The sequence below is a fragment of the Meleagris gallopavo genome, chromosome 6, assembly GCF_905368555.1.
Source record: "Meleagris gallopavo chromosome 6, MGAL_WU_HG_1.1, whole genome shotgun sequence".
NCBI classification, from domain to species: domain Eukaryota; kingdom Metazoa; phylum Chordata; class Aves; order Galliformes; family Phasianidae; genus Meleagris; species Meleagris gallopavo.
The window spans coordinates 44,771,217-44,797,614 of NC_139409.1; the positions used below are offsets into that span (position 1 = coordinate 44,771,217).

The window sequence follows — 26,398 nt, forward strand, 5'->3', positions numbered from 1 at the left end:
AAATTGGAAAGTGTGCTGTATTTACCAGCCTTGTGTATCTGAATGTGCTTTTCCATTACAGTGTAGCACGTAAACAGGAAAGTGGGGTGGTCTCTGGTGACCAGAGCTGTGGCAAGCAGTGCGAGAATCCTGCTAGATACTGAAAAGACAATGAATTATTACTGATGGATAATGCCGCTTTGATTTATTTAACCTGTGCAGTGATGAAAATGGCAGAATGGGAAAGAAGTCCTTGAATGACCCTCTTCTTGAAGTAACCATCTTGGAGTTGGAGGCTGAACTTGAGGGAGTGTTGCGGCTGGCGGGTGGGCAGAGCACTGCTGTATGGGGTAAGAGAGTGGGCAGTGGGGCATCAGGGATAGAAGGACAGCGAAGGGAAGGAGGATTGTTAGGAGATATTACTCCCTGAAGATTGAGTAACTGAAATTTGGATTACCCGGAGAGAAAAAATACATGGACGCACATGTAGACTCTTCTCAGTATGAGTTGTTTTCTGATTTAAAATATAAATATTTTCTTATGCATGTGTTGTGATCCCTGCCTTTGCTTGGAGCGTCAGGACACAGTGGGCACTCGTCTGCATTCCCATTTCATCTCTTCAAATCTGAGATTACAGGAACCGTACATAGCCTGTGGCTTTTGAATTCTGCTGCTGAATTGCTCCTGTCTGCCACCTTGCAGAGGAGAAGGGAAGATCTCAGCATCATTGCTGAGGAGGAGGCAGAGGGCAGCCGCACAGCGGCATGGCCTGGCCTTGTGTGGGTGCTTGAGGCCGTGCAGCCCAGCAGCACTGGGAGGTGTGCGGGGTCAGTGGATGTCTGCTGTGGAGCTGACGCCTCCCTGAAAAGAAATCGGCTTGAGTCGTTAATAGCACTTGCCTCCACATGCCAGCAGCCTCATAAATTAGCGAGGTATTTACCGAAATAGCAGAAAGGCCCCATGACTACATAAATTTCTCACCTTTCCGCAGAGGGCTCAGCGTTAATGGCAGGAAGCTTGGTAGGAAAGACCAAGACTACAAGATGCCAAGGGTGACGCAGCGCTTCGGCTGCGTGCGGTTTTGCTCCCAGTGGCCGCACAGCCGTAGGCACGGGGCTGCGGTTCCCGCAGGCACCACGTCCAGCCGCTCCTTCGCCGGGATCGGTTCCGCAATGCGGAGGAAGATGCGGCACGCGCCTACCTCTCTCAAAGCCAGCTTTGATGTTTTTGTTATTCCTGAGGGTTTTTTTTTTGTTTTTTTTTTTTTTTTCCTTCACGAAGGAGAACGGTGAATGTAATTTGTATTCTCTAAGGCTAATTATAATTTTTCCTCCGCAGATGACTTCTTAGAGAGCTGTACGTTCAAAGGATTGCTGCTAACTCTTTTCTGTATTGCAGCTACGTTCAGTGTCCAGATGATGAAAGTCAAAATGTAGATTTCTTTGACGTCTGTTTTTGTTTGTGTTTGTTCAGAAACATATATTTCAGGTCTCGTCTTTATTAACGTGGTCAGGCACTCTGCATCCTCGTGTAATAAAACTGCTTCATTGAGACAAGAAGACAGGGAAATATCAGTGGCACTACAATAAAACGTTGTACTGATTAAATAGCGCAATTTCCAAATGTGGAAAATGAAATCAGTTCTGATTGCTTCAGTCCTTTGAGAGGAACTGCAGTAACACCCGATTGTTTGGCTTCCTGGAAAATCACAACAGACCAAGCCATTCAAGTCGTACTCGGTTTTAGGAACAAGTGGTGCAGTACAGGAATGTGCTTGCTGGATTCACATTGAAGGGAGAGCACCAGTAACCCAGGTCCTTCTGCTGTGCAGATGGATGTTCCCTGCGACGTAGGCTTTACTCCCTAGGTACAGTAGTTGGAATGGGGCAGCGTGTGCTGGTGTAACACCACGTGTTCTCAGAACATCAGCTGCGTGTGCAAGCAGCGTGTCTAAATACTGTCAGACAGGTGACTTCAATAAAAGGAAGTCCAGGCTTCTGGTTTTGACCTAAGCATGTTCGTGACTGGGCCAGTAACTTGAGGTGCTATTTTAGTACTGCAAAACAGAGATTTCAGGCAGTCAACCTTACAAACACAGTTGAGGAGGAGGAAAAAAAATCCAGAGGGATGGAGGAAATCTAATGTTAAGTTCTTCTGGCAGTAGCAAAGTGGGGAGTAAAGCACACTGACATTATGTATCTTTCTGCATCCTTGAGTGTAATGCACAGAGGTGGCATCTTCATTCAAACCAGTCCAGAGGCCTGACTTAAAGGTTACTGGAAGGGAAGGAGGTCACTACTATCTTGACAGAAACTCTTTTCTCGGTCTGTTTCTTCATGTACCTATTTCAAACAGATGCTAGCATTTATGTCTCTGCCTTTTGCCTGATCCCTTCCATGCATGACACAACTATCTCTGTTCTGCTTCTTCCGTCCTCTGAGCATTCTTCCTCCTGGGCTTTCATTATGTGAGCTGTGCCCCTTGTGACCTTTCCTTTGTAAAACTGCCCTGGCTTTTCTTATTTTGTAGCATTTGCTTATGTTTCTTAGCTTTTGCTTCTTGCCTGTCCATATCAATTGCATAGCTGTGTTTGAAATGACTGAAAACTTTGATTTATCCATTATAGTTGCATGCTTTTTCAGGTAACTTAATTGCATAGATATTTGCCACTTTATACTCTGACTTGCTCTATAAAGCAGTGTCATCATTATTCAAGGTATGCCAGTTCCTTGGTCTTTTGAACTTCATTCTGGTATCTCCTAAGGAGAGAGCACCAAACGAGTTCTGATTCCATCTGTAAAATGAGATTTTGTGGTGGGATCTGGAAAACATCATTCTCTTGAACCTCTTCCTGTGTGAACTCCAATTAATATATGTAGGGCCCTTTTGGGGAGCAAATTCAATAGCTCTGTAGAACTGTGTGTGTTCGCTGCTGGAAAACGTTGTGTCCTGAACACTCCATCTGTTCATATAGATTATTTTTTTTTAATGTTATTGTTAACATTCTCAATAAATTTCATGTTGTTCACTTGCTCAGAAAGTAAAACATAATGAAAATGCCACAAAACAAAGCTTTTGACTGTGTTTGTTGGCAGACTTATCACACATTGGCTCTGACCTTTCAGGTGGGCTGCTGCCTATGATGTGAGCAGGAGATCCAGCAGCTAGCTCAGCACTGAGCGCATTGCACTGCATACAGTTTAACGTATTAGTGGATTATGCGATGAAGAAATGAGTGTAGATGGAGTTTTATTTTGTATTTCACCTGTACGCTTGTTGGATAAGCTTGTGCACTGCACCGAAACCTGAAGGTTTCATGTTGTAGCCATGGATCATGTTTGAAAGCAGGAGACTGACTGTAAAGATAGAGTGAAATGTATCTGTCTAGATTTGAGGACCTGTACTGAATACCTAAACAATTTTTTGTGAAATGCATTTATAGAATCGCCTCGTAAAGGCGGATGAATTAAAGCAATAAGTTTGCTATCAGCAAATGAAAATATATATATATTTTTTTTCCCTGGAAATCTAGTCTTTTTCTTCTATGTTTTGTTTCTCGTTTTTAAGCTCTCTTCATTGCTGAGATAAATCAGGAGAAACGCCCATGTTCAGTTGCCAATTACTGATTTAATTCAGTTATTTTCAGTAATGTGATTGCCGTTCGTGCCTAGCTCACTTATTGCCCACTGTACTGTCAGTTTATTTTGAAGGGGACATTCCGAGTATTCCAAACTGTAATGAAGGATGATGGTGGTAACGTGTAAAGATGATGCATGGTAGTTCGGAACCAGTCTTCTTCTGTGGGCTGATCTTCAGATTGATGGCCAGTCATTTCAGTCATCCCAGTAAGCACCACCGAATTGAAGAGTTTCTTCACCAGTCAAACCCTACATTCTGTGATGTGGAGACCTTCCGTGTTCTAGTGGGATGTCATGCTAAGGAGTATTTTATTCCATAAATAACGGTGCCAGCGTACTGACTCACAGCTGAACTCTTGTCTTTAGTTGTTTGCTAAGGAGATAATCTGATGTTTTTAAGGCACATTTATAAATCTCTCTAATTGCACAAGGGACTTGGAACACAGCGATTCACGCAGCCTACGTTTAAGCTGGCTGAAGAAAAGCTCTCACTTCAGTTAATTCTCTAGTTGTAATCCTTGCAAATAAAGGTGTGCAAATACTAATCTGTGTAACCTTGTTGCTACAGATCAGACAGACATGCAGTTTTTAAGTCCATTTGTGCAGGAGGGAGCAGGTACAGCTTTTAAGATCCTTCCAAAATGTGCATCCACATACTCTGTAGTCTCTTAGGTTAAAAGTGCAACATTTATATTTTTGAGCAAAATTAAGTTCAGGATGTTTCCCAAATGACTGGATTAACAGGCTGCTGCTAAATTGCCTTTCCAGAGAGATATGTAGAAGTGGGTTATTGACAGAAAAGAAGCAGGTTGCATATGGAGGAAAGACAGGCAAAACACTTGTTTTCAGCTTTGTGCAAAATTTGGAAATTGGAGCAGGTGAGCCTGTTACATGATAAAGGAAGCTGTTTTGTGTACTTCAGCCCACCCAAATGATTGCAGATGCGTTATTTAGTCATTATACCTACTCTTTTAGTTGTTAATGTCTCCTGAATGAAAACTGTTGAGAAGATTGCTGGCAATATGCGAGGCAGCTTAGTGCCACTGGGCTAATGCTGCTACTGTGAATAAGGTCATAGCTGTCTAGGAGTGCTTCCTCCATTGATGCCGAGCTACAAAGCACCAGGGAATAATAGGACAGTAGAGACCCGTTCTGCTTTGCCCTATGGAAGATTTAGTCATAAAATGCACGATTGAATTCAAGAAGTAAAAGCAGACCTTTCATAAATTGGCCAGTTATTCCACTCAGAAGATACATTCCCCAAATCACTAGCAGAAAAGGAGGAATGAAGTACCTTGGAGGCTTTCTCCAGGTGTTGGTTGGCAAGCTGTTCATCACATGTATGTATATGTGACACAGAAACAAAGAAAGAAAACTTGCCCAGAAATGTGTTTTTGCTTAAAGTGGAGCCCGATCCATGAATACGAAACAGTTTCAAGAGGGGAATGGTCTACCTTGAGCCAGTAATTTGGAGAAAGATATCCCAGCAATAGAAATGCTTACTCAGTTTTTATTTTTGTTTTGTATTTTTTTCTCCTGACTCTCCTGCTCCGAATTGCCCTTCCTCACACACAGTTCTACAGAAGTGTGGATGTCTCCAGGGAAGGAAAAGAGGCAACCAGCTATCTCTGATCAGCGTGAAATTTTCTTAACAAGGATTTGTGGAGGGTGTGAGTAGAGGAAGAAAACAATAGCAATTGCTTTCAAACAACAAATGCAATTCCAGGATCATTTGTGCAGCACAATGGAAAGAAGTATACACATTTTGTAGGTGTTTGTACTGTGTGGTAGGCAGTGAGGATAAAACCCATAGTATTAATGAATTTTCCCAGTAGGGATAGTAGGGAAAGTACTGGCAGTTATTTCTAACTCAGGTAATGAAAGCAGACTTGAACTGAAATTGTACTGATTGCCCTTATTGCCCTTACCGATTGCCCTGTGTGGTTTGTGATGATGCTGTACAGCATCCCATAGTAAGGTGGACAGCTGAAGTACTCAGACCTCTTCAGGATGCCCCAGAGAAACAGTCCTCCTATGTAATTGAAATCTGAAAGCTGTTTTCAGAAGTGTAGGCACTTCCAATCAGGGTGATGGAAGAAACATGGAGAATAACAGTCTTCTCTCAGCACTGCACTTGTCATAAATAAGTGAAATACCATCACATCGAACTTAAATACTGATAAAACTATCTCATTTTTCCCCTTATTTGTTGTCAGTATCATAACAGAGGCTTGCATGATGCCTTTTTCTCAGTTCATTTCTCTTTCTCAGGAAATAAATCTGAACTGTAATTATAAACTGCTTGTGTTATTTCAGTCTTATTAGATTTATAATGAAATGAATCTTGTAGATAGTATTTTGCATGAATAAATGCATTTTTATTGGTCTTTCACTTTCTTGCCTCCTATCTTGTAGAGTTAATGAGTTAATTGCTACCATTACTTGTACCGTGCTTCAAAAGGGGAAGCAAAAGAAGCACATGAGGCTTTTTCTGCTGAATTCCTAGGTTTCTTGTTATGTGTTTTATATCTTAATGCGTAGTCATAAAATACTTTTCAGTTTACTTACAGTTTCATTGGTGGCTCATATTCAGTTGTGCATTCACATCCCAGCATAGACATTTTTGAGTGTAAAGGCGGCACTGGAGAGTGGACCTTCATTGGTCACTTAATCTCTGTGTAACCCAGTGTCCTCACTGGAAGGTACTACACTTTCTGTGTACTTATTCACAGGAAAAAAAACCACATCCAAATGTCAAACGTTGCACACGGCTTTCACTTAAGTATGTAGATTTTTACTTTCCAGAACAAGATTCAATAGGCAAAAAATTTTGATGGGGAAGCTTTTGGTAAGGTTGCCATGTAGATACTACCTGGTTCGTTATATTCATCTCTGAATTCCCCTCCTCCCCTCCTATGTGCCTTTATCTTTGCTTTGTATTCAGATGACTTTATACAATCATCTCCCTTTAAATATTTAAAAATATATTTAATTCTGTTCCAGATAATGTTTTAAAAATAGTAGTTTTCCCTACAAATGTGTGCTTCTAAAGTAATTGCAAAAGTTAAAATGTGTCCTTTGCTTATTTATGCATTCTATTACTAGAGTATAAATATTTTTTCCAAGCATCTTTTCAACGTGTGTCATGGAAATATGTGATAGTGCAAGTACACACAAGAATTTAATTGCCTTTTCTGGTTTTGTAATTTCTATCTTGAGACTCTGATTTAGGGTCTGTCATTTCTCACTCAACAAAGTTTTCTTACCGATTGACATGGAGGCAACTTATTTAATGTTATCTGGCTTGCTGGGCTCTGTATGTGTATGAAGCCCAACTTTAGCCTTAAAGCTTCACTGACCTCTGTGCACCACAGCTTCACTGTTTTACAGTGGGTTATGGGTTGTTGTTTTTTTTTTATTATTTTTTCATTTGTGTGTTGTTTTTTTAAAAGATTTTAAGTAGTGCTGTTGGTTCATTTTGGTTATTTGTTCCCACCATCCCCTCTTGATGCTTGTTTGTATCCCCTCTTTTTTCCTGCTTATCCAGAGACCAGTACCAACCATGTACAAGTGTTCTAATTGCTTTTCCCATCTCCTTCTTACATGGAAGAAGAATTTAATTTGAAACAGGAGTCGTCTCTTTTCCAGCTGCTCTGCAGCCTTTCCTGTTCTCCACATTTTCTCTTACGACTGGAAATTGTACAGTGTCCCACCTGCTTCAGCCAGTCCTTCCTTTCTTTTTAGTAGCATCCAGGTTTTCTGAATTCCTTTAAATTTGATGATTTTTCTGATATCCCGAGATGACCTGTCGGTCAGCCAGCGCCCTGCTGCCTCCTTTTCCTAGGTGCAAAGCCCTTTGTTCGGTTTTGTAACAGTTCCTATATGGTTGAAAATGTGTAACGCATTGTAAATCTTGCATCAAACAGATGGCTAGTGGCACCAAGTCCTGATTTGGTAGTAAAACAAGCCTGGGGCAGTAGTAAAACATTAATATATTTAGCATTAGGCAGTCCTTTGGAAGGTCAGATGAAAACCTTTTATATCAGCTGGATGAGCCAGAAGGTAGTGCTTTCTTATTATGGTGTAGCATAGATTGAGGTACGGACTGTTGGTTGTCCAATTGTTCAGTGAGAACGTTTACCCACTGCAGGAGCAAGCAGGACATTGAACTCAATAACTTTGGAGAGTGAGTCAGAAACTCAAAATATTTTTCGTGTATGTCACTTCTTAGTCTTCATGCAGTGTTGCTTTAGGACTTAATATTGCAGAAAACTTGGGTATGGTATGCTAAAGCAGTGGCAAATGTTGTGGTGTTAATTCTGAGAGTGTGTCAGTGGTTACAGGGTGTCACTACCCATTTGTCCCCAGCAGCATGACACTCAACTGACACTGGCTTCCCTGGAACCCTATAAATACAGATACCTCTGCTGTCATTGTCAGTGATAGCACTGTCTACTTTTACTCATGCCCAGTTGTTTTTTTTTTTTTCCACACACATGCCATAGACTGCAATTAAATTTTTGCCTTCACTGTGGACATGAGCAGTAAAGTGAAACCCAGGTAGCAATAAAAATGGTTAGGTTAAATTTAACCTAGTGAACTAATGGTCTCTTTGGTTCTTACAAATTACATGTACAAGCCAATGATATACGTGTACAATATGATGATTGGAAAAAAAAGTTTCGTCTTTCTAGTATCAAAAAAGATCCCGTTTGGGTTCTTTCCTATGTCTCCTAAAGACAGTCTGCCAAAGACTCACAGAGAATCACAGAAACGTTCACCAAACTCAGGCGCTACAGAAGTGAATGAAGTCTTCCAAGGAAGCATTTTGGGGCAGTAAGATCTGTAAGTCTTACGGTACATCTTTGGGATGGTACATCTTTGGGATCAGTCTTCTTCAAGAACAGAAGTTTCCCAAGAGCAGGTCCATTGGTGATAAGCAAGTTGATTCCTTCAGGGGGTTCTGTAGGAGCTGAAAGTACCAAGAAAACAAATGTAGTAGTTGTAAAGCTTTTTACTATCCCTGACTCACATCTGGAACCAATAATCCATAGTATAGGAGCAAACCCAGAAACAATGCAAGAAAGCTCCAACCTGACATATTCTCCTGGGAGGTTACTGTGAGTTTGGAACATTCTCAAAGAAATGTTTGGCAGAGGAATTAAAGACTGTTGAAATAAGTTTTATGTTGTGTCTCCTGAAACAGAAATTAATTTAACGTACTTAAATTACCCCTTCAGACCTCAGAACATATATCAGAATGTAATTCCGTTCTTTTTTACCCTTTGTTCTCCCCACCCCCCACCCTTGTATGAGTTGCCAGAGATTCCAGCTAGGTGTGTGAAGTTGTTGTGAAATATGGGTTCACATACCTGAATTGATAAAAATACTTTACACATTAAGTCAACGAGCCTCCTTCATGAGAGATTTTAAAAGTGAAGAAGTGATTGTCAAGGAAAATTATGCGGTTAACTTCTAGAGAATTCGAAAAATTCATTTAAATGCTTTGCTGTGTTTTTAGTTAGGTTGTATCCACAGTTTTGTCAGGTTGCTCATGCAAGCCGCTGGACATTTGGGCATAAATGAGAAGAGCTTTGAGTTCTGTAGAAGAAAGCAGAGTATTTTCAGTACAGAAAGAGGTAAGCTGATCTGGAGGCCCCTGGTACATGGGTAGGACTGCAGCCAGAAGCTGTACGTGATTATGGTGTGTAAGCTAGAGCAGAAGCATTGCCAATCACAACGTAGTTCAATTGCGGTGCTGCTGATTCTGCTGTGGTCAGGAGTTGATGCAGTCTGATATTTGAATCAATTGTTACAAGGTATTAAATGTTCACATACTGAGAAAATTCCACTGACATTGAAGAAATTTTCTTTTATTGCATTTAAACTCTTGGCAACCCAAGTAAAATGAATATCCAAAAGTTAAAGGTTTGAGAGACCTTACAGTACAGAGGATAATAGTAAGGCATTTGGTAATGAGGGGGAGGAAGGAATAGCTTCTTGAGGAGGACTTTTAGGACAGTTATACATGCTAGATTACCAGTGGTTTGCAGCCCACATGAGTGAGATTTGGACAGCCAAGTTCTTGGTCCTCCAGTAGCCAGTCAGTTGTTGTAATACCTGCAGTGATTTCCACCAAAAATATGAAAACTGCCTCCTTAATTATCTCTGCTCAGCCTGAGACTTTACCCTTCAGTAGTTTTTGCAGAGAAGTCCTCTGAGGAGGAGGGAAGTCTTCTAAATTGTTTTAGAAGGCTGGTTCTGGCCTCCCTAATTGAGTATCTGTAAGAGTTGTATTTTGCAGTTCTGCCTAGAGTTTGCAGACAGCATCAGAAGTTTATTAAACTCTTCCTTTTTCAGTCCCATGCGTTGAGGAAAAGGATCCTTTGCACTGAACAACCATAAGTGGGAGACAGATAGGGAAAGAGCAGCAGGGATTGATGCAGCAGAACAGCATGGGAGGCAGGCACATTTGTAGCTTTTGTTTTTTCTGAAGGTAAACCACATTCATTACCAATGACTTTATATGTTCAAATCAGTACCTTTACTACAATACTGATGGACCTAAACAATGTAGTCAAGTGATTTTTTTTGACAGTTACAGGAATAAGGACACCTCTGTAACTTGTTTTGTTTTGTGTTTTCTTTCAATTGCTTTTCTGGCTTCAGATGTTGTCAGTCTGAAATAATGATTTAAGTTTTGTATAGCCTACTTGCTGCCCAGTATTGGTGTTAATCTCAGCTCTGTTTATCCTGCAAGCAAGCAGGTCCTGTTTAAGTATTTACAGTGTACTGAAATGTCAGTTACTTTATTTCTTAGGATGTCCAAATATGAAAAATGACTATACAACAGAACAGCCTTCAGAACAGTTGTGTTCACATCACACTCGGATCCTGACCAGCACATGAGAGATGCGATATTTTGCTAGGAGATGAGGTAGCCAAGAACCAGGCAGTCACTGATGAGAAGAACATAAGTATAACAGTCTGAATCAGGGCAGTTGTGTAGGCAGGAAATTTTCAGCTTTTCTACTTCTGATAAGTTTGAAAACTTTTAATCGTGGCACCCTCGTGTCACCAGCTTCAAATAGTGCAGTCCAAGTATCATAGATGGGAGACAACACCCTTATAAGTGTCGAGTTCTCCTTCACTGTTGCTTCCAGTACGATCATTAAAAGGAACCAGGTGTCTGGTTTCTGCCATGGTTATCATTTCTGTTTTTTTCCTAAATTGGTGTCATGCTATTTTCGGTGAAGGAAGCTTGATTCTATAAAACTTGCATGGATTTAAGAAATAATTGAAGTGGATGTGGATTAGAAGAAGTCAGATGAAGAAAAGAATTGAGAAAGTGCTGTGAACTCCCTATGTATTCCTTTTCTTCAAAGACACTTCTTAGAAATAACCAGGTGTTTCCAGCAGTTTGAAATGTGAAGTTTTCAGAAAGCAGTAGCATGTTTGGATTTTTCAGAGGAGAAAACAATCAAAGGAAGGTTAAAATTTTCCTCTTTAATAATCTCTGTACGTAAAATGTGCTAGGAACTGGGGGAAAAAATGTGCAAAACTTAAATTAAATATTAAGGCAAATCACTTTAAGTGAGAGATAGCCATTTATCCTGCAGAAGACCTTCTAATGACTTGCTAGTGGAAAACAAAAGGTCTTTAAGTTGACTGAGAGACAAAAGTCTTTCCTTGGCTGGCTGCATCCTTACTGAGAGCCCAGAGGGGATCCAGCTCTGTAGGTGGTACCGCACATTGAACTTTCAGTAGCAAGTAGTGTCTAAAAGGATAGTGGATTTTCTTGCAAGGTGTTTTAAAAGTCTGTTAGTATAAATGCTGATATTCCTAAAACTTGGTTCTCTTCATTGTTTTTTTAAAACCAAGTGTAACATACACTTGGAAATTACAGCAGGAGAAGTGATAGCTCTCCTCCTCTCTTTTCTTCCCCTAACTCCTGTAACTTTTCCTTTCTTCTCTTCTCTTATTTTTTACACAAACAAGGAAATTATGTACCAAAACTCCATTAGTACAATGCTGTAGTTCTGGCTGTGAAATTGTTCGGATGGCTGCTGATGGTTCCACCAACAATCAGAACCATGCTAAATTGCACATACGTATTAAGGCATAAAACGTAGAATATACCAATGGATAATATTCCTTATAACACATTATGCATGCTATGGGAATCATCACTTTGAAAATCTCTACTTCTGTGTGTTTAAAATCTCTCTTGAAATGTAACATTAATGTATTTTTTCTTTTGCATGTAAATTTCTTCGTGCCCGCTGGTGATAAAAATCAGGTCACGAGTACCAGCTCGGTATCCCTGTGAACTCTGCATAGCAACCAGTTCTCCTCCCTCTTTTAATGTTTTTGCAGCAAAAACAGATAGACGAAGAAATAGTTATTTGTGCGTGTGCAGTGAATTGAAAACTCTAAAACAGTAAGCTTCCATTATGACCATGTTCCATCCCAGTGAGTTCCAAATGATCTCTGATAAATGGCTTTAGAAAAACGGATTGAAATGTTACTTTCTTAGCTTGCAGATAAAAGTACTACATGTTTATATTGCCGACCGGCAGGTGTGGGACCATTCTGCAATGTAGTAGAAAGCCTTTGGTTCTTGTTCTGCAATACAATTAACAGTTCCCATGCCAAGGCTACGTTTCTAGATATCAGGGGTTACTAAAACCTTTACCTGTGAGGCAACAAACCCCTAGTGTGTGCTGAAGCTCCCATCAGCGAGTTACCCTGATCACACAGCAAGCCTTCATCTGTTGTCTCATCCTGTGGTGGGATTCCTGGGCTGTCAGCATCATCTTCTAGTTCGCTTCCAATCTCATCCTTCCTTAATCTTATTCACTTAGACTCTCTAACATTTGAATGTTTTAGCTGTTAGCCTTAGTATGTAAGGCTATACTGCATACCTTATGTAGTAACTTTGATAGTCTTGAAAGTTGTCTTGAAGCAGGTCCTGCAAGGGTATGATAATTTCTGCTCAGCTCAAGAAGATGGCTACTAGTCAGAATTATTGCTATCCTTCAAACTTTCTCCTGTCATCCTCTTTGTAAGAGCCTTGTTGAAATTGAAAGCTTATGTGGAGCAGCAAGATAGGGAGTTGGACTCAGCAGTCCCTTGAGGTCCCTTCCAGTCCCTGCAATTCTGTGATTGCTTGTAAACAGCAGCAGGGTTTTGCATTTGAAATGATTTTGTTCAGTTTGCTGTAATTTCATTTGTGATGCGGAAACCTTTAGTTAGATCATTGGCCAGAAGCTGAGACTTTCCCAGGATACAAGCTGCTTAGGTGTCCAACTTTCCTCGGAGATAAATGAATGATTAAGGGTCTTTATTATCCTACTGTAGCAAAAATCCTGAGTCACAGCCTGGACCAGTGATGGAGCACCTGGTGGCAAGGCAGGGCCAATCCAGGGGAGCTCAGGTGCAAGCAATGTACCTGAATGATTGGAAGGGGGTGGAGCCAGGATCCAGCTCTTCCCGGCCCTCATTTAAGGGTTAGCAGCAGCTGCTGTGAAAGCTTGCTGTCAAGGATGCTGGATAAAATAGATGAAAAAATATTTTCTTCATTAAAGTGGCTGTAATCCGTTTAATCTTCTAGCTGAAGTTACAAATTAGATTTTGAAATCATACTTTAAAGAATTTTCTGAAATATTTGAAAGGAGCTCCAGCTTTTCATTTCATAGTTCTATCTTGGCAACTGCTGATCATCTTGGATTGATGCTGGAAGAATGCGCCGTGAGATAGCGGCTATTAAAATCACAGCTTCAAGACTCCCTTCTGATAGATCAGGGTGAAGATTTAATAAAAGCAAATATTTTTATGGTCATATACTGGAAGAGAGGTCTTGCATGGTTTTTCTTCTGTGAACTGTTTGTGTAATTCTTCACGAGAACGAGGATTCTGAAGAGGCAGAGAGAGAAATTGCTGTTCTTTGACATTTTTGTCTGCTTAGCTGTTCTCTGATGCACAGAGCAATAGCCCTTAGGCATAAAGCTTGCTGAGCTCCCGGGTGTAAGGTGGTTTCAGTGCTCTGTTCATGGAAGACAGGATTGGGGTTTTTCTGGCATGGCTATTGACTTGAAACAAAATTAGCTGATGGTTTTTAAACTGAGCTTTCAGTACATTTGTCTGTGTGATGCGTTTGCACGAGATGCTGCTGCGTTTGTTCACTGTCCTTCCTACATTATACAAATTTCCTGAACGTGTTACTTAAATATTCAGAGAACAACTCAGCGCCCACAATTTTTCTGACTCATGGTAGCCATGGAACTACTACAAAGTAAATTACAGCACTGAATTTGCTGCTAGGTATTTTATTTCTTGACTTATCCAGTGGTTTTAAGAAATAACTTTCTCCTGTTGCACTTTTAGGAGAATTAAATGAGCCACTTGTCTGGCTGTTCTGTATGTACTTGTGTATAGAAGTCAGTGCTGATTTGTAAAACTTGAGAACTATCAGGTACACTAAGTAGAAAAAAAAAAAAAAAAAATGTAGCTCTTTCAATCCTTTTCAGTGAAGATTTCCCGGAAAGTCAACTTGATATTTGGTATTTTAAGGAGAATGTAGAGAACGTTGTTCAGAAATAGAACTTCATACTGTAAATATTAGAAGTATTTTTAAAAATAAGTTTTAAAGTCAACTGAAGCTAATTTCAAATATGTTTTTGTTAGGAAATTATTTTTTTTTCTAGATTTGTTTTCAGATATTACTATAACTTTAACATTGTCAAATAATTACTAGTTTTATTGATATGTCTTACAATGAGAAAATACTTGGTATTTCGGACTATATATTTTTTTTTTCCATCAGGTTGGAAGATTTCATTCAGTCGTATGTACTTGAAAGTCATGCATTACTGCAAGTTCAGTGAATCTCCATCAGAGATGTTGGTGTGTGGTTATTTTCACTTGTTCTTGCTGATATCTGCTAAAACTGGTGCTTATAGTCAGCACTTATACTTAACAAGTTTGGGGGTGTTTTAAACGTGTGCTGAAATTTAACTTATTTATTTATTTTTGTTTAATGGTTATAAACCAAATTTCATAAGTACTTTCTGTGATATTTTTTTTTATGCTGTGGCATGTAAAATACCAGACTTTAAGCAATTTCTGTGCTTTATTCTTTTATATGAAAGTGTGATTTTTTTTTCCACTTCACAGTGTTTCAGGCTGTGCAGTAGGTCGATGTTTTTAAGCAATATTAAACTAGAAGATTGGCTTTGCTAACGGACTGTGCTCTAAATAAAGCGAAACATACAGGATCCTAGTTTTACTTCTTTCATTGCCTTTTGAAGGAAGTTGTGAGGCAGATAATTTCTAATGCTAGATGAAATGACGGTCACAAATTTGTAACGTTGCAGTTAGACGATGCTTAGGGTAAGTTCTTTTTTAGGAGGAAGCCTGATTTGCAGGAAAGATCACGGTCCTTCAGAAGCTTACGATGACAGAGTGGTTATTGACTTGCCCTTTCTCATAGTTGTCATGTTTCATCAGCCATTGAAAATCTTGAAGATATCAAAATAAATCCTGAGGCTCAAAAGCATAGCATTATGTATTAAGAAATATTGGCCAAGCAGATTCTGCCTTGCGTAAAGTTATGGTTCTAGTTCTTGCAAGGAGAAGGTCAGCCTGGACTCAGAATGTGATTAAATTGGTGAACTGCATTCAAGGTGGAACTTTGTTGTGATGTGGGGTGGAAAAAAAAAAACAAACTACTGAACTATGTCATTGGGTGCTTCAGAAAATGTGTTGTTCCTCCCCTTACACAGCAAATCCGTTTAGTTTGTGGAATATTCTGTTTGGTTTCTCTTTTTCAAAGGAGAAAACGCAAACCCTGCTAATTGCTCCCAGTTTCTGAACTATCGCCTGTTTGTGAGATGCTGGAAACTAGCTGATTTTAAGAGCAATTTCAGGCTCTCAGTGAGGGGAAAAGTTCATTTTTCCTTCCCTTATTAGAAACCCAGGAGTATTGGACCAAATTTTTAGCTATGTGACGTATCTTCCAAGTACTGATGTGATTGGATATTTAGAGAACTGTATTTTGTTCATTAAGAGGACTATTTGCAAATGAGGAATAAAATGTGTACTTGGAGTCTTAATCCAATGATGTTTCATTCTTAAATTGGCAGCAGAACTGTACCAGTGACAGTGGTCTGTGTGAGAGGCACTTAGAATCATGCTCAGGTTGCTTAAATGTCACTAAAATCTTTGGGCTTAATCAATGAAAGACAGTTAGATGCCTCCAGAAAACAATTTAGAGTAGGGCACTGAAACATTCATATCCAGCCAACGTGAAATTGTAGATGGAGAACTCGATGCATTTGAAGCTATGAAGTACTTGAAACATTCACAACGTTTATAGGCAGCTGCCTGAATTCTTGTGATTGCATTTTATTTTTCCAAAAAGTATTAAACAAAAGTCCCATTTAGCTGGCACCGAAACCTGAAAATACAACTTTACTTTAAAGAACCTGGAGCACGGAGGTCTGTCTTTGTTACAGTCAGTGCAGAGCCAGCACCTGTTTTTCCTTCAACGTTCACTAAACTATACCCCATTCTCCCATTTCAGCATTCTACTTTCTATAATCAGATTGTTTTTCACTCTTTGATTCGCAGCACAGCAATGAGAAAAGAATGATGGTGCAACCATTGTGCAGTGGCAGTGGGACATATTATGGCGTATAGAACTTCTGTCCTGCGCTTTTATTCTGTAATTTAAATCTTGGTATTTTTGGACCATTGATGTAGTTAGTGGTTTCTTGTGCCAAGTAAGACAGATTGTTTCACAGCAGGTAAACACAATTTTGGATATTAAGATTTTTTTTTAAATGATATTTGAACTTGAGGAGACTTCAATCTATATAACAAGGTTTAAAGTACTCAGAAAAACCCTCACTGTTTTTCTGAGTGGATTTTGAGTGTACTTTTGGATAAAATATGTTTTCTACTTTAAATTTTTCAGGACATATTCCTTGGAGACATTGGCTTGAATATTTCATTTCTGCTTGTGTGTTCATTGCTCTTTTATGAGTTCATGTGTCATGAAACTTCTGGCTAGGCACAAGTGGAGTGGGCAATTACATTTTTAACAAAACTCCTTAGCTTTCTTTCTCATGCATATCATAATTACTTCCCTGAAAAGCACAAATAGAGATCCAGATTTTTTTTTATCTTTTCTTTTCTTCACAATATCACACAGAGGCTGGAATTACCCCCTGGAAAAGGCAAACATAATGCAGAAACCACAGGATTTCTGGCAGGATATCTTCAAGATTTAAATCCACTCTAGGAACTGGCCCTCCTACTTATGTAAACCAGGGTTTCTGCTGTTTGTCAAGTTCCAGTTGTAACTGCTTTTGAAGATTTCTTTCTCTCCCTAACCCTTAGAATGCCAGTGTAAAATACCCAAACTTACCTCTGCTCAGTTTTTTGCTGCTTGGGTTGGACACTTTGCTTTTCTTAAGGCATTGACTGCAATATCTACCAAATTGGGCTGGGGCTGCTAAGAAGGAAATGTGATCTATATCCATACTTTTCTGAAGATGAGCGGTTACATAGGCTGGGAATCTCCAACAACATTTTTGGAGATGGCAGGGGAACTGAGAGGATGTTGATTTCCTTTATTTCTACAACTGAGTGTAAGCTGAGAATACTTGGTGTGTAAGTGCTTGGAGTGCTGTGCAGATATGTGGAATGGTGTCATTGGCTTTTATAACATACCTTTAATCAGTTGCCATCTTAGCTTCTAAGTCACAGTCTTAGTTTTCTTTTTCCTTCTTTTTCTTTTCATACTATGGCAGTATACAGCATTGATTTCAAGCCACGGCGTGTTTTGGCATTCTTTTGTTAGAATGGGGTTTTTATTTAATTGCATTGCCTAAAACCAGCCAAAATGGGACGGACAAAATAAGATTGATATTTATATAAATATAAAGTAAAATATAAAATGCAAATATGTAAAATGTACAGATACATTGTATAAATATGTATTTATAATACATATGTTTATAATCTTCGTGTAGTGTTGAAACGGTAAGATAACTAATGTTGTTTCTGCTGTGGTTTAATTTTCCTTCAGAAGCATTTCAAACAAAGAGAAAAATGTGACAAGGAAAAGTGAGCGTGATCAGGAAATTGAAAGCTCAAAATGAGGTGCAGGTCCCCATTAGATTGAACGTTGTTAAGATACTGTTTCTGCTCCATGCAAGATTTTAGGCAGGATACTGATACCTACTAAGATAAGCTTTATTGACGAGGGAATTGTTTCTACACAAATTGTTTGCCCTGGACTTTGCTCTGCCAGGTTTAGTCATGTCCATAAGAAGCCAAGAGCTAAGAATATATATTCCAATATACTGTCAAAAACATGATCAAAAAGAAATTTTGGGAGTGTGTCTGCATTGGTAAGTATAAAATAATAATGTAATAATAAAAATTATAAAACAATCTTACCCTGGCAACTCCCTAAAGGTCCAGTGATCATTGCCAGTAGTAGAAGAGGCTCGAGCTGTAGCTACATAAATTGTTTGGAATATGAGTTTGGTAAACTTGTCGTGCATTAATACAAGCTTGATACCAGTTGTCTCTTAATATGGAGAGTCTATTTGTGCCATATCTGAGCAGCAGAGTGAAAGGGAAATACCTCGTAGTGTTGTTGTTTTAATTCTTGGAGATTTATAGCTTTTTAAAATTCTTTTGTCTAAAAAGAAGAATTTTTCTTTAGCTGCAGGCCAGTTTTGTTTATGAAAATTGTATTACGATTAAAAAAAAAGAGCAGCTACTGTATTAATTCCCGTAACCAAAAGAGACTTTTGGGGGGAAATATAATATTTTTTTCTTTCTCGTGTGAAAGCTTTTTGCTGTTCAGCAGTCAGTGTTTGTCTGCTCTGGCAATTGTTGTATGGGTCTGGTTCATCAGCATAATGCTGCTTTGCTGTTAGCAATTATTTTCTTTCAGGATTTGCCAATTAAGCTAGCGCTGGTGAAAATGCACCTAATTTGTCAAGAGATGGCAGGATGAAATATAGGCACCATTATATAAATTGGGAGAGGGGAAAAAAAATAATCAAGAGTGTGTGAGAGGATCAGTGATACTTGGTCAGTTCCTGCAGCATTTTCCTTCTCGTTCTGCCTTCGTCCACTGGTAATGCTGGGAAGAAGTGTAAAGCAATTGCCTATGAGTCATTGCCATCCATGTCCCATGTTATGTTTTAAAATATGTAAGATACATTTTTGTTTTGAATGAGCCTATTCAGAAAGCTTTATTGAAAGAATATGCTAGAAGTACTTAGAGTGTAGTTTTTTGTTTTTTCTTTTTGGACTTAACTGCTTTGTTTGCTGTAATTGAGGCCTACAGAATAGGGCATAATGACTTCTCTGGGCACTTGTTTGTTACCTGCAGTCTGTTCAGACAGAATTCTTTATAATGTATTTGCTTTCAATGCAGATGTCTTTAGGAAAAATTGAGTAAGGAGATGAAGTTGATCTTTTAGCTGCTATGTATGAAAACAAGTGGACTGAATGTGTGATGACTGGAAGATATGGATAAAAAGTGAGACTGAAAGTAAACAATGGAAACAGCATATTCCTGTGTAAGTGACAATTAAAGGGAGTTGTGTTTCTTAAACTTGCAGCAGAGCACGAGGTGATGTGCACTTATTCCCCACAGGAAGACTGTCAAGAAGTCAGAAAAGCAGTGAAAATAAACATTTGTTGGCACAAGAAGTAGAATGTAGGAAAGGCTTGTGTGCAACGGGATAGTGGGGGAGTGTGTCCTGTCTAGGCTCTTGGACATCCTGACATGTTGCTGGTGTGCTCTTTGGAGCCCCTCTAATCCTTAAGTAAAGCTGATCAGCCTTTCAAGAGGGCTTTGGGATATGATTGCCTTTGATAGCCGAGCAATAGAGCCAAGGGAGTTCTGGTCCCTTTTCAATTATTTATTTGCCTATATTGGTTATTGATGTCATTATAAAACTTAACATGACTTGTGTGTGCTGACTGAAGAGTTGTGTGAATTGAAAGCGTGACTGGGAACCACTGTGTCTCTGTGTTAGGAGTCATGGGAGCTGTTTTCCACCAAGGAGCATCTGACCAGGTAGTTTAATGACTTCAATTCTAGGGAAATTTGTCAAAATTAGGTCTGGGAATGAGACACAAATTGGTATGCGTGCTCTGAAGTCTGGGCTAAAGCAAACAGCTCATTGTGAGGATGCTGATTTATATGTTGGATTAGCTTGTTAAAAGTTTGGGAATTGCTTGGCTCCTGATAAACTACTGTGATTGACATTTATTAGCCAGTCCAACCAATATCTTGTATCTTTCATGCTGATCCTGGAAGACTTCAGATGGCTATTATGACAGATAAAAGAGCAACTTTTTGAGCCTTTTCTTAAGTACGTAAACAGGCTTTCCCTGTAGGCCATCACTATTTATTTTCCTGGGCAAAGCTTCTAGCTTTGCAGAAATAAAACAAGCTAAAGGGAACATCATTGCTGCTGCTTGGCTGAAGATGATGACATTGATGTGAGGTCTTCTGACAGGGGATTAAAGCGAAAAATCTTGGTGGCAATCCACAGGAGCAAGAAGATCCCTTTGAAATAATGAAATCAGTTATAAAGCAAAGTTTTGTGCTTTATAACTTTTGGTATTTACAATTGTCTCATCCCTGTTGTAATTCATAAAAATTGGATTTTATGTGCAGGTTGAGAGGAAAGCCAATGCTAGTCTTTATGCCTTTGAATACAGAGTTCAGCTGGGATGCTGTTCCTCTTATCTTCTGCTCTCTCCTCTTTTCTTTTTAGAAGACAACTGGATGTCTCAATCTGAAGTCTTATCCAGAGTAGTTTAATTCATCTGTTTCTGTTGCATTTGCATGCTGTTGCTGCTGAAGATGATTTGCTGGATTGCTTAAGGTGTATCAGTAGCTTGCTGTTGCAAGATGCTCATGTTTCTGCCAGCCCTGAAAAAAAAATAAAAAAACTGGTCTCTGCTATCTGACAGTTGGTGTTAAAATGCCAACTGTGAATAAATCTAAATAGCCTTCTATCTGCAAAGGTCTACGGCATGTAGGAGCAAAAGATGTAGGCAATTGCGACATCTGTTTTGTGATGATGATGGAGAGGAGACAAAGTGAAGACCAAGAGGAGGTGGGAAATGAGGCCTCAAACACTTTTTAAGAAATATTTATGTTTTAAGGTAAAGCAGGCAGCTTTCATGTGCATACAAGAATTTCAGTGGGAAAACAGAAAGGGAGCACTCTGTATGGCCAGTTTAGTGATGCAGATCCAGAAGACAGCTGAGTAGTAGAGTATTCAAAACGAAAGCTCTGGGATTTACTTTATTTGCCTTTTTTTTTTTTTTAATTTTTCTTTTTAATAAGTTTTGTATTCTAACACTTTGCTTCAAAGTGCTGACAGACTTGGAGCTTCGTTTTCAATATGAACCCTGAGATAGCCACAGAATTACTTGATGCTGAAACTTTTAAATGAGGGTCAAATAATGGGGAGTTTGACACTGTTGAAGGCTGAGTGTACTGATGATTTGGAGGTAATGCTATAATCCATTTCCTGTGGTTTCCAGGTGCTAGCAGTAACGAATTAAAGCTGTCTTTGAATCAGTATGAATGTGGTATGCGTTGCATAGTGGAAGTAGTGCCTGACCTCCTACAGTGGGAGAGTGATTTTTACCTCTATACTTCAGGGCTTTATTTGGAAAATACATTTGGGTGTCACTTGGGCAGAGTGTGCTGTGCTGCCTGCTCCTGGTTAAAGTGGTTGGGCTAAAAACTGCTCATCTTCTCTGAGAGAGCACGTGACAATAACGACTAAATGAAATTTAATCATTTAACAAAATTAAATGAATCATAGAATGGCTGGAGTTGGAAGGGACTTCAAAAATGATCTAGTTCCAACTCCTGTGCCGTGGGCAGGGCTGCCACCCACCAGACCAGACTGCCCATGGCCCCATCCAACCTGGCTTTGAGCACCTCCAGGGATCACAGGGGCATCACAACTTTTCTGGGCAGCTGTGCCTAAGCATAAGGATCTCAAAATTCCTCTTCAGATAACACACGTGGGCAATACCTTTGTGACCATGGAGGCACTTGCTGATACCTAATAACAGGAACGCTTACTCTCCTGTCATGGGTTTTGTTAAAAGCTTTGCTATTTAATTTCAGTTGGTGATCATCTATCAGATGTTCAGTGAGGTGGTTTTTCTAATGCTTTTGCTCATTGTTCTCTTCTGCCTTTTTCTTTTTTTGGCAGCTCATCTTGGTATAGTTTCTAAACTCGTGCATTAACCTAAGTATACATCTTCCTATAGCTTTTCTGGGGATGTGTGTGGTGCGTGTTATGCAAGCATGTGAGCACGTGCCTTCCTGCAGCCCTTTCTCTTTGGGCTCTGGCAGCATCTGCTCCTGAACAGCAGTACCCTCAGCTTTTGAAGCAAAAGCCCTATTGATAAAGAAAACAATTCAAGAAAAAACAGCATTTTCATCCTACAGCATATGCTAATCAGCTGGCCTTTATAAATTCTTTGCTAACTGGTGCGATTTCTTTGGAAGAAGCTCTACAAACAGCTTGGTGAGCACCTGGATCTTCTGTTCCATGCTGCGTGCGATGCTCATGTTGCATTAAGGAATTAGATGCTCAGATGTTACTGCAGTCTCCTGCAGACCACATCTAAGATCCCAACACTGTATAATATAAGACTTGCTTTTAAATGAGGAAGAGCAAAGCCTGTTGCTAGGCAAAAAACACCTTTCTTCCCGAGGTCGAAAGCTCCAAATGCGTGTGTTCTGCCTCCTGCGTCACGCCAGCGCTGAGGTCTGGCAGTCAAATCGGGGCTGACATTTCTGATGTGCAAGGAGGAGAATGATCCAGTATGCTTCTCCATGGCAGAGCTGTCACCGTAGGACTGACAGTAGCGAGAAGCGTGCTCATCACCGAGTGACTGGGGATCCTGGGAACGCGCGGAAAATAGAAATGCGTGTGCCATCAAAAACGCCTCACTTCTAATGGCTATTTTCTGCCTGATGCCATTTTGCTATTTGCATCCTCCCTTGAAGTATTTTATAGAAATCTGAGTCCTTTTGGAAACCCACCCAAACAACCAGAAGTGTATCTTACGTATTGTAGTATGTAAGTGATTAGTCATCACTTGTAAATTACCTAGAGGAGGAGGAGGAGGGAATTTATATTAAACGAAGACGAAGAGCTTGACTGAGTGATATATGTCTCAGCCATACCTGTCGTCTTGCTATTTTTTTTTATCCCCAGAAATAAAATCAGATGAATTTTTAAAAATCTTCCCAAGAAATGCTGTCACTGCAGGTTTGACAGATGGTAGCTGCACACTGTAAGCTTATTTTTCTACTTGTTTGCTTTCTCAGGGAAAATTTGAGTTGTTTTAACTTAAGATTCTGTGGTTTTTTCTCATACCTTTCCATGGAAAAATTACGTTGGCATTAGAAATCTTAACTACAACAACAGGGGGAATTGTGAAGGTATGTCTTTGAGCATGATAAGATTGTGTTCAGCATCAATGGCATAGAACTCTGTTGGAGTTGCAGGAGATCACATCCAAGATGTGATATTCCTTGCTTGCTTGCTTTGGGGTTTGTTTCTTAGTTTGTTCTGTTAGTTTAATGATTAGTTAATGCATACTGCATTGTACACTGAAGAGTCATGAAATAATCGTTTGTGTTCTGATTTTTGGTACAGGTTAGTTGGTTTGGGAAGTGTTTGATTGCAGTGTTATCTTCCCTGCCTGGCTGCTTTCCAGGTGAAACTGCAATGCACTGTACAACTTTGGGTTTCTCTGTGTGTTTTTCTTTGTTTTTAATTTTCGTGGTGGTGGTGTTGGGGTTTTTTTTTTTTTGATTGGTTTGCCACCACCACCTCTCTGGGTGTTGGCTCTATTAAATATATTTTTGTACGTGCCTGAGTGCTTAGGCATAATTTTCCATGCTGTTGCTTTGCCACTCTCATCATGTCAAAGTATGTTTCTTTGTGAGATAAATTACTGAAAATGCCCTGCTAGAAATACTGACGTGTGAGTGGGCTCATGTACTTTGTCTTACTCTGCACAAATTAAGTGGTTTGTGGAAATGCTTTCATTAATGTAAGTTTATGGTGTTGTAGAAATTCGTAGAGCTGTGTGCTCTTCTCCTCTGTGCCTGAGGTTCTGTAGGGAGCAGGGCTTGATTTTGTGCAACGCTGAGTTGCATTTTGGTGTCTTGACATCCAGCTACTTGAATGCTGGAAGCTCCTGTGATCTGCCAACACTGCCTGGCAGCTGCAGCCAGGTGAGGCTTTCAGTATGCCTCGGAAACAAGGAATCTGGGATGATTTTCAGCTTTTCTTTTTTCTCCTTCCAAGTAGAGTGTAGTCCATTTTTGTGACGTGTACTAACTGCTTCAACCTCTGTGCACAGGCACTGGGGGGTGGACAGCTCAGCACACAGCCATGGCTGGCAGATCAGCCTTGGCCCAAAATGCTCACATTCTTTCACACCGGTTACTCAGTTGGCCAACACTCTCCTGATGAACAGCATATGTTGATTGCAGTGCAGTCAACTCTATGCAGTGAGGCAAATCTTTAGGTGTATTTCTCCAGTGATAACCTGGAGGTCTCCTATTGTACAGCAGGAACTTCTTTTGGGCATTGTTTGGGGAGTAGAGTTTCAAACCCATCCACCTCCCCTTCTTGAACATTTCAACTTACATTTGGCTTACTAAACCTCAGTTCACCTCCCTGGCAAAGGAGGTCACTTTCCAGAAACCCCCATCTAGCTGATTTTCAGTCCTATTTGAAGATGTAAATTCTAGTTGGAGCAGCAGCTGTCGTTTAAAAACAAGCAAGTCTTTCTTGCTCATGCCCTCAGAGATTTCTGTTGAAGCAAACAGATGAGCTTATATATAAATATGTATATGTGCTTTTTTTAATGAGAAGTGCTGGAATTCACTAAAAAAGGTTAGAATTGAAGTGAGTAATCTTCAATGCATAATGCAATTGTTAATTTTAGTTCTTTGCGTAGGAGCTGTTATGCCTTGAACAGCCGGCTCCAGCCTTCATTAGAGAAGAAGCAGGCAGTTTTGAGACAGGTGGAGCTGGATCAAGCTGTGAAAGTGATTTACTTGAAGCCGGTCATTAGTGTTAGAAATCTGGTCTTGTCTGCTGCATCCTTACCCATACCATGATTGTTACTGTTATTTACTTCTTGTCTTTTTCCAGGTTGACGATGATCCATCAAACTCTCTGAAGAAGCAGCATGGAGATTGGCATGCTGAACTGCTAATGGGGACATGGGACTCAAGTTGTCGTTGATCATTTGTGTGGACTTAACTAGCGAAGAGCAACAGAAGACGCTAGGAAGACAGTGGGAATTATAGCAGTTTTTCAGGTAAATTATTTCTTTAGCGTAGCTGCCTAGCTATGACTATAACTGGTTTTTAAATGTCGTGTGAGCATGTAGATGAGCTGTGGGATGATATGCACACGTAGAGTTTGTGTACGTGCGCGTCTTGGTTATAAATCCATAGGAAATTAAGGACCTTTTAACAGACCAATTCTTGGTCTCAAGTCATCACGTTTTGAAATTTTAGCGAAGCATCAGCTATAGCTGCAGGTTAACCAATAGCATTACTCCTCCTGGGTAGAAGAGTAGGGGGATGAGGATAGTTCAAAGCTTGAATTGGCTTTCTGCAATCAAATTTATAAGCTTAATATTCCATGTAGTTTCCTATCTTGCAAAATCCACAGCTCTCTGACGAAATAGCATTTTGATGTAACATTGGAAGGATTTTGTTTTATTTGCTTATCATATCAAAAAAAAAAAAGCAAAAACTGGGACAAATAAGGCTACAGAATACTAGTACACTTCATTTTTTCACTTAAAGCATAGCTTTACAAAAATTGAAGCTGAGTGCTAACAAATCTGCTGAGTATTGATTAGACTCTGTAAAAAGAAACATGTCAAACTGGGGTTTTTCTTAATAGCCACTGTATTGTAGAGAAGAGGGAGATTTTGTGAAAGACTAGTGGAAATAACTCCTCAGCTGTGGTTGGTTCTCCTGAAGATGCATTTTAAGCCAAAGGGATGGGGAGGAAGAAATAATTAAATTAGTCATGAGTCTCATTTGACAATTGATCAATGGGGAGGCTTGAAGAGGGTGCTAGAGGGGGAAAAAAAATAATAATAGGCTTTAATTTTGAAAAGCTTTTAGAGCTTCTGTACAGCAACCCATTGTGAGCTAAGAGTAAATGCAGTTCGGTTAGAGTATCATTATTAGAAATACCTGTCATGGGCATCCTGTAGGATTTCCAGAGTGCTGGAGAGTGACATGGGGCTTAGGAAGAGGTTTAGACTTTTAATAATGGAGCTGTCAGTTTGATGCCTGCAAACGCTAGACCTGAGAGTTTTATTGCCAAATTTAGATTTTGTGTTTATATTGAATTATTACCTCTCCAACTGAATTTTTATTATTACTATTAACCAATATTGAGCACCACAGGCTTCTGTTATATACAGAAAACACGGTTGAGTGTTGAAAAGCCACAATATCATTGTTGGTGCTTGTCTTTTATTTTTCATTCTCTTTCATTTGAGGCTGTAGTTTTCTTAAAATTAAAAAAAAAAAAAAATCTAGGGGAGGGGAAGGAGCACATGCCTGCCCGCCTGTCAGGCAGGGTGGGTTCTTCCCTGCCTGGTGCCACTGAGTTCTTTTGCAGAGCCCCTCGCCACCCCTTCCTTCACCCAGTTGTCTC

At 39.7% G+C, this 26,398-nt stretch overlaps 1 protein-coding gene across 19 annotated transcripts in view; it reads left to right on the forward strand.

The window, feature by feature from the left end:
• Nucleotides 1-26,398, forward strand: part of ARPP21 (cAMP regulated phosphoprotein 21) — a 186,661-nt gene that overhangs the window by 62,188 nt on the left and 98,075 nt on the right. For all 19 annotated transcript variants that reach the window (XM_010712996.4, XM_085226556.1, XM_085226564.1 and 16 more), the window contains exon 2: nucleotides 24,866-25,034. The gene's annotated coding sequence lies outside the window, so the exon portion shown is untranslated. The remainder of the gene's footprint in view (nucleotides 1-24,865; nucleotides 25,035-26,398) is intronic.